This window comes from Myotis davidii, unplaced genomic scaffold (assembly GCF_000327345.1).
Source record: "Myotis davidii unplaced genomic scaffold, ASM32734v1 scaffold37, whole genome shotgun sequence".
In the NCBI taxonomy this organism is placed as follows: domain Eukaryota; kingdom Metazoa; phylum Chordata; class Mammalia; order Chiroptera; family Vespertilionidae; genus Myotis; species Myotis davidii.
Window position 1 is genome coordinate 2,497,310 of NW_006289395.1, and position 7,678 is coordinate 2,504,987.

Below are 7,678 nucleotides of genomic sequence, written 5' to 3' on the forward strand. Positions count from 1 at the left end.
AAATACATCCTGCATATCAGATATTTACATTACGATTCATAACAGTAGCAAAATTACAGTTATGAAGTAGCAACGAAAATAATTTTATGGTTGGGGGTCACCACAACATGAGGAACTGTATTAAAGGGTTGCGGCGTTAGGAAGGTTGAGAACCACTGGCTCTGAGCTATCAGTTGTAGCTTGAAAGGTTCATGTGCTGGGCTTTTACTCATATGCTTTCAAATGCTTTTTAATTTTATTTTGGATTTTAGAGAGAGAAGGAAGGAGAGAGAAACACTGATTTGTTGTTCCATTTCTTTATGCATTCATTGGTTGATTCTTATATGTGCCCTGACCGGGGTTTGAACCCACAACCTCGGTGTATCGGAACAATGCTCTCACCAACTGAGCCACCCGGCCAGGGCCTACCTATATGTCGTTTAAGAACTGGCATATTGTCTTCACCTAAGGACACGGGCCATGGATGCTTGGACATCTCTGATAAGCCTGAGCCGCCTACCTGATCTCTCGGGATGAGACTCAGTGCCCTGGTCTGGTTTGCTACCGTCACACGCCGCTTTTTCCATGGGAAGCCGGCCCGGTGACCATCTCTCTCTCAGGACCCTGGAAGGCACCCTCGAAGGCTGTTCACCACCGTGGCACCCGTGGCAGCCACAGATGGAAGTGCCGAACAAAAGGGACTGGGATTTGTGAGATCCCGTAGCTGGCTGGACTCCGCCAGCCCTCAGAGCCCACACAGAACTCTGCCTGGAGGCTGTGGGGCAGAACCCCTAGCTCCTTCTCTTAGGCCAGGGGTCCCCGCCTTTCCTTCCTCTGGGTCATAAAGGGTGGAGAGGGACAACCACAGGTGTGGGCGCCCTATCCATGCCTCAGCTCTGTCTGTCGGGTCAGAAGGGCCATTACAACAGGCTGCTGGCCCCTTCCTCCCAGTTTCTGAAGCAGCAGGTTTGGGTGACACCCCACAACCTGCATTTCTAAAATGCCCCCGAGTGCTGCTGGTGGGGTCCAGGAATCAGGCTTTGAGAACCACTGACTTGAGAGGGGAAAGGGAGTCTGTTCTACCCCTGTTTCCAGAACATTCATCTGCAGGAGACGGATACATTCACTTTCAGAAATAGACTCTGAAGCATCTTTAAGAGCATGGCCCTCTTTTCATAGACATGAATGCAGGATGTGTTTCACATATCTCTAAACATGAGGAAAACACCACAAAGCAAATGAACGATGGCAACTGTGCCATTCTAGGTCTCAGTGCCAGGGACAGAAGAGATGGGTGGGGACTGCGGCAAACTGGGAAACCTGCCACTGATTGGCTTATTTCACTTAGCATAACGGTCTCCAGGTCAATCAGAGAAAGACAAATATCACGTGATCTCATTTACTTGTGGCATCTAATGAACAAAATGAATTGCCCAACAAAATAAGACCTGAAGCATAGAAAAAAGACATGGAACAGACTGACATACCTGGGGGAAGGAGAGGGGGGAAGACAAGAAGAGATAAACCGAAGAACTTATATACTTATCTGCACAGCCCATGAAACAGACAATGGTGTGGTGAAAGCCTTGGGGGAGGGGGGAGAGGGGATGGATGGAGGAGGAAGGTGGGGGTGGAGGACATTCGTAATACTGTCAACAATAAAAAATACATATTTAAAAACCAAAAACCTGCCACTGATCATTGCCATATCGATGCCACACAGGATGATGGGCTACTACCCATTTCTGCAAGAAACGTTGGAAACCAGAATTTTTTAATGTGAAATCTGCTGATGTTTGGATGTTGGCAACCAACTCAAAAATTTCTAAATGAAACCGTGGGCAAAAACGAAAACAAAGCATACCACCCAAACCCACACCCACAGCTCCGCTCCTGACTTTGCCACTGGCCACCAGTGCGCAGCTCCTGGTTTTAACTGTCGGGTCTCTGCATGGGCAGTCATTTGGAGAAAGCGCTCCCTGGCTTTGAAGGATTGAATACCATCATCCTAGACTGCAAGCATGAATTCGCATCCCACCCTGAACTGACCAGCCACCCTGTACTGAGCAGCCTTCCTCTAAGACCTCTTTGCTACCATCATCTCCTGGGTGCAGCTGGGTGCCAGCTTCCAGGGATCCGTGCACCCTCTCCAAGGGCTGTCAATGTGTGGCCAACTCCCTCTTACCCCAGAGCAGGGCACCCCAACCTCGGTCTCACCTTCCTTGGAATAGAAGCACAGGTGTCTGGGGCAGAAGGAACCATGAAAAACCTGTCCTACTCAGTCTATGGAAAAGCGGTACCTCATCAGCTGATGAGAACGTTCAGAGGGGAGGAGGCGTGTGAGGGAGCTGAATAAACAGCGTAAGGAGCAAGGCACGCACTGCCAGCTGGGGACGCAGTCAGAGAAGGTGGCCCGAGGCACAGCCCGCTCGGAGCACTCTGAGAGATGAGCAGGGATTCGAGGGGCTGGGGATCGAGCGAGCAGGCACAGCAGCCTCGGGGAGGACACGTGCACATCCCTGGGGCCTGAGGTGAAATGACACAGTTGCCACCATGGGCAGACTCCCAGGGGGTAGCAAGACAGAGCTGCAAGCCAGCCCCTGGAGCATGCCGGTGGGAAGGAAGACTGGATCGTCCTCCTGGGAGGAGCATGGGTCCAAACCTGCAGGCTCCTGGCCTGGGAAGGAAGTGTGTCCGGGGCCACTGGGAGGAGCACAGGGCCTGCGCTGCCAGAATCATCGGTGTCCTCAGTCTGACCCTGGGAGCTCCCCCCCAAACCCACCCCCCACCCCAGGCCCTGGGAGAGGGGCTGCCACCTCCAGCGCCAGACCTCACGACCCCCAGCTGGCCTGCCTGTCCCTGTGTGTGTGGCCGCTGAGCCGCATCGGCTTCTCCGAAGGACGCTTGCAACGGGCTCTCCCCCAGGAGGACCCTGCCTTCTCCTCCCGGCTTTCCCAGGGAAGGAAATCACAGCCCCCAGAGCAGAGAATTCAGGTTCCTTCGCTCACCACGCATTTGTAAAGAGCGCACCTGACTTCACAACGCAGCATACACACAAGCGTCCGCCTCGCAGCGCTCAAACAGTGCGAGTCTGAGACTTTCAGCGACGGTACAATGCACTGCGCTTGGCAGCACACCACGAACCCAGTCTTGGGAGAACTCCTCTGTTGGTGGCGGCACCCCCGCCCTGTCCCGGGGAGCGAACTTGTGGGGATGCCTTATGGTTTCCAGACACATCACCCCACTGGGGCCCAGACGATGGCCTCGACAGGGTCAGCGGGCGTGACGACCCTCCAGCACATGCTGGGGCAACGGGGCCTCGGAGACGTTGACACAAGCATCCCTGGGAAGTGGCTGAATCCACACGAATCCGCTTTCTAGACTCTAACTTCCACGGTCTTTCCAGAAACCTAAATGGCCCCTCATGCTGTTATGTAATCCTGTGCTCAGTGTGTGCCCCCAATTTGCGACACGGGAAAGGAGCTGCCCCGGGAACTCCGGTGTGTGCACCACGAGCTGCCCTGACCGCACAACGGAACACGCACACGCGCGCACACACACACACACACACACACACACGTGTGAACCGGGAGATCCCTGTGGGCCTGCTCCCAGCCCTCTTTCTCTCTGCCTGGCTGTGTGGCGTCTGGCAGAGCACGGCACCGCTTGGGGCTTCTCCCTTACCTACAGCCCGAAGGAGCGGAGCCTGCCCACTGCCAAGGCCCCAGGCTTCTCCTGAGAACTCTACCCACACCACTCGGAGCCAGCTGGCCCCGATGGCAACTGGTCACATTCAGGATTAAGAAAAGGCAAAACAGAGGTGGCGAGAAGATCCAGAACAGGGAACGGAGACAAGTCAAAGAAACAAGAAAAACTCACTTTGTGTGAGCTCACCTCGGACAGCACCCCTGCATGGGTGCCCGCTCCTCTTCCCAGAGCCTCGGGGCCCGGGGCCCGTGAGCAGCCCAGACTCACTGAAAGAAGGAGGAGGCACACGTGGGGGACAGAGGTCCCACCAGAGCACAGCCACGCCCCTGCCCAGCAGGAGGCTGTCCAGGGAAGGCTTCCCCACAAGAGTGGCAGCCCCCCATGTCCCGGGCTCCAGTGAGCTCCCACACCTGCATGAAGACAGCAGCGCCGAGGCGAGTCCCCACTCACCTCAGCCCCGCAGTCCCTCCGCGTGCAGACCTAACACGCTGGTCATTTTCTGCCAGTGTCTTCACATCTGCTGCGTCCCCGTGCCATCAGCTAATTCACTGTGCAAAGCAGCCCTTATATATAGAAAGTTGCAGCCACGCAGGTTAGCATTAAAATAGAGCCGGCGTTGCCATGGCAACCAAACAAATGATATTCAAAATGAAAGAGAAGTATGCTGCAATTGGGAAAGCATGTCCACAGCCTTCCAGAGCAGCTGCGCCCGGTCCCCCCGGGCGGGCGGGACGGCCTCCGGAGAAGGGGCCTTCCCTGCATGAACCTCTTCCTCCCCATGAAGTCACCACTCTTGTGTCAGCTGCAGCCTCGGCCCCTGCACAAGTTCCTTCCTAAGGCCAACTCCTGCCTAGGGCCAGCCCGAGGCCGACCCTGAGGGAGGGTGATGAGCTGCGCCAGGTATATCCATTTGCAAAAGCTGTGCTCCTCAAGCCCCAAGGGGAAGCTGCTGTGGCCCTGCTGCCGTCACTAAGGATGCTTCAGGAAGCCAAGCTGGCTGCGGCCACTGCTCTCCACAGGCAGAGTCCAGAGGCAGCAGTGAGCTGAGTGACATGCTTCCCCTCTCTGAGCCTCGGCCTACGAATGAGAAGGGAACAGTGGGGGGCAGGGGAGACCGGCTGGAAAAGTACCCCCGGGCCTTCCACCTCTCTGAGTCTAGCATGTGCACCTTTTCTACTTTGCACCTCCTTTTCCACGTTTCTCTTGTGTCCCTGGTCCCTGGGCAAATGCCTGCCTTAGCCTGGCCACACATGCCTTGATAGCGCCGGTGCCCATGCCGCACTGCAGGTCCTGCTTCTGGCTCTGGCTCAGCACAGCCAGCAGCAGGGTGTTCGCAGCCTTCAGGGCAGCAGGGCCCGGTTCCAGGATCCAAGGGCCAACCAAGGGGCTAGGGCCGGGGACAACTTGGAGCCCTTCCCAGACTCATTTACACCATTTAGACTCAGACGTGACCCAAGCACACTGGACCCTCATCCACTGCTGGTGGATCAGGAGCACAGTTCGGCAGTTTCCTATACAGATAAAAAAACACACTTAAATAGGACCTACCGACAAAGGAAAACATATGTCCACACAAAGTCTTATCTATGAATGTTCAGAGCAGCTTTTTTTTTAAAAAAAAAATCCCAACCTGGAAAGAATCCAAAAGATCATCAGTAGGAACTGATGAACATGTGGAAGCGCCTCTACACAGTGCAATACTACTTACTGATACAAAGGAATGAATTACTGATACACGCAACAGCCTCCACACCTCACAGATACCGAGAGAAGCCAGTCTCAAAAGGCCACACTGTAGGATTCCATTTATACAACATTCTCAACAAGACAAAACTGTAGGGATGGAGGACACATGAGGAGTTGAGGAGGGAGGGGTGAATGCAGAAGGGTGAGCATGGGACAGGATTTTGGGGTGTGGACCTGTTCTATATGCTGTCTGAGGTGCTGGCTGCATAAATCCAGAATAGATATTAAAATTCATAGAACTCTATACCCCTCACAAGTCAATTTTACTGCATGAGAATATAAAAAATAAAGTAAAAGCTACTTTCACCTTCAAAAAGAAGAAAAATCATGGATGACGACACCATCTCCCCACAGGATCATTCAGACCAAAATCGGGGCCCTGACACATAAACTGTAAAGTCCTGAGAACCAGTCGTTATTCGCACCACTTTCTAAAATACTTTTTGAAATATAGTTTTATTGATTTCAGAGAAGAAAGGAGAAGGAGAGAGAGAAACATCAATGATGAGACAGAATTATTGATTGGCTGCTTCCTGCACGCCCCCCACTGGGGATCCAGCCTGCAACCCAGGCATGTGAACTGACCGGGAATCAAACTGTGGCTTCTTGGTTCATAGGTGGATGCGCTACCACTGAGCTGTGCCGGCCGGGCTAAAATATTTTTATTTGTTAGTTTATTTTAGAGAGAGAGAAGAAGGGAATTAGAGAAGAAGGGAGGGAGGGAGGGAAGGAGGAAAGGAGAAACATCAACTTGTTGTCCCATCTATTCCTGCATTGGTTGGTTGCTCCTTGCATGTGCCCTGTACCACTTTAATTACAAAGATGCTCTTCTTCAAGACCAATGGTTCCCAACCGTGAACCAGCATCACCTGAGAGTTTGTTTGAACATATGAACTTTACAGCCTCACCCCAGCCTCAAGCCAGCCCTTCTGAATCAGAAATTGAGATGGTCTGAACAAGCCCTCCAGGCGAGTGACCTATGGCATTCTGAAATTTGGGGACCACTGGCCTCCATACACCAGGTATCCAGCTAGGCCAGCCCATCACGGAATGGCCTGGCTGGCCCTTTAATATCGAAACCACAGATACAGGCGATGTCTTCCTCCTCATCCTACTGACTTCCCTATTCTTCCCTTCTAGCCGCTGCCTTTGGTCTGCCCCTAAGTGTGGCCTGCAGGGAGGAGCCAAAGGCCATGACTCCATCTGACCACCTGTGGCAGCAGGTGACATAGAACCGCCTGTTGTTTCAGCCGGGACCCCTGGAATGAAGAGGAGGACCAGCAAGGGGCTCCTGGCTGTGCAAATGCACTCTGAGCTTCTGACCCGGCCCTTCCCCTCGACCTGATCGACCGTGCCTGCCCACTTCCCACTCTCGGGAGTGATTCTCAAATCCAAGGGGAACCTGATGGTGTCCCAGTGAACCCTAGAAAAGCCCAACTTCCTACTTGCCCCAGAACAACTTCAAAGCTGATGCACGTGGTTTCTGGCTCTGGAGCCACACAGAGATGATGGATCACAAAGAAGAAATCAGAACCATAAGGATTTCATATTCAGCAAAATAAACAGAATTACAGCATCGGGGTTGGGCCCAGAAACCAGGGGCCTGTGCGCCTGGCCCGGCGCCCAGGCTGGTGGCCCTCAACACAGGCTGGGCTCTGGCCTCTCCACCCCACGACTCCCACAGCGGTGCCAGCAGCACCCTCCCTGCTGAGCCCGCTGCCTGCAATGCTGTTTCGGCTGACATTTCAGTGTTTTATTGAGTTTTTATGTTCTCTTTTATGGTGCCGTTGAAGGGAGTTCGGCTTCTTCTCTAGCTTCATTCACAGATGCACAAGCAGCGACAGGAATTCTGTGCGTTAATGACAGGGGGACAGCTCAGCAGCCTCCAGGAGGGGGTGGGGTAGCAGCTGGGGCACCCACCCCCTTTTACACGGTCAGTTCCTTCCTCCCAGAGCCAACCACGCCGGGGGTGCCCACTCCCAACCTGACACTCCTCACAGAACAGAGAAACTCAACTCTCCCGGTTTCTAGGCAAACACTATGGCCTTCCACACAGCCAGGGCCTCTAAACGGGGGTGTGGGGCGGGGGGGGACTCTGCCCCACAGGGGACACACGGCAATGTCTGTAGACATGTACTGGCTGTCAGGATGGGGGCCAGGAATGGGGACAGGGACCTCAGTTTCCAACTGCTGCTGCACCAAATCACCACAAACTCGGTGGCTCAAGACAACACGAGTGTATTAC

At 53.8% G+C, this 7,678-nt stretch overlaps 1 protein-coding gene across 2 annotated transcripts in view; it reads right to left on the reverse strand.

Moving 5' to 3' along the window:
• Window positions 1-4,265, reverse strand: part of GAS7 (growth arrest specific 7) — a 133,764-nt gene extending 129,499 nt beyond the window's left edge. Inside the window, exon 1 of one of the 2 annotated variants that reach the window (XM_006761684.2) lies at window positions 4,138-4,265. The gene's annotated coding sequence lies outside the window, so the exon portion shown is untranslated. Of the gene's footprint in view, window positions 1-3,873; window positions 3,899-4,137 lie in introns of those variants that run through there. The other variant, XM_015562594.1, reaches the window with a different exon arrangement.
• Between the last annotated feature and the right edge of the window lie 3,413 nt (window positions 4,266-7,678).